This window comes from Limulus polyphemus, unplaced genomic scaffold (assembly GCF_000517525.1).
Source record: "Limulus polyphemus unplaced genomic scaffold, Limulus_polyphemus-2.1.2 Scaffold12218, whole genome shotgun sequence".
In the NCBI taxonomy this organism is placed as follows: Eukaryota; Metazoa; Arthropoda; class Merostomata; order Xiphosura; family Limulidae; genus Limulus; species Limulus polyphemus.
In genome coordinates, this window is record NW_013677828.1 from 1 (window position 1) to 1184 (window position 1184).

A 1184-nucleotide genomic window follows, 5' to 3' on the forward strand; every position below is an offset into this window, starting at 1 on the left:
TATACTTGTATAAATTTGTTGTAATGTGATCGTTTGATAAGCCCATGTGGTAACAAACCTGTCGTTTCATCAGTTTAAAAACACTAAACGAAGGGCGTCTCGGCCCGTAACGTTGTGAACATTAAAAACAACAACAACATATATTTATCATTTTTGTGGTATATGTTTTTCTCCATCTTTGTACTCTATCCCAAGTACATTTTTGTGAACCAAATAACAGGTTATAAGATACATTAGAAACCAATAAGATAGCCTGGCATATTAGACATTAGTGAAAAGCCTCTACCAACTTAGTGTTAATTTTATACAAAAATTTATGTTACAGTTCTCTCTTTTATTAAAATAACAAGGTAAAACAAATAACATTTTTTAATCTGAAATTCTGCACTATTTCAAACACATTTTAGACTTCATCATTATTGAAGGATTCGATCAAATGGGACATGATCTATACAAGCTTATCAAATAGTTTTTATCTTTAATATGTCATCACCAGTGGCAGTCCATTAACTATTATTAAACATATGTCGTACTGACTGTCGATACAATCTGTTAAAGCAGCAACTTAAGAGAAACGACCTTTGATAGCAACTTTTGTTAGATGTGCACTCTCTCTCTTATCCCCGTTCGAAAGAGAGATCCTTGCTCATTCGCATTGTCTTGCAGGCTTACTATGAGAGTAAGTCACTGCTTTTATAGGCTTAAGTAATCACCTAACACATAATATATTTTGCATATGTGAATAAATAGAGTATACTACAAACGTAGGTGAAGAGAGGCCTTAATGAGGTAACAGATTATATATATTTTTCAGTTTATGTTTTGATGGAATACAATTAGTCTAAAAAATAATTAGTTTTTATGTATAAACCACAAGCTCTATTGTGTTTATATTCGATAGGTTAAGCATGTCACTCAAATGAAAGTTTAATTCATTAAGAATTATTAATCACAATCCATAAACACGCCTCTTTTAAAAAAGCATCACATTACTTTGCGAAATTGCCTTTTAGTAAGGATATTCGATTATCAACCCAGGTTTGACAAAAGATATATTTGGAAGTGCGGTTATATATATTTAATAAATTTTATCAACTACATTATCGTTTGATTTGTGAATATTATATATATATATATATATATATATATAGAAACTACGACTCCCCATATAGAACACAGTATAG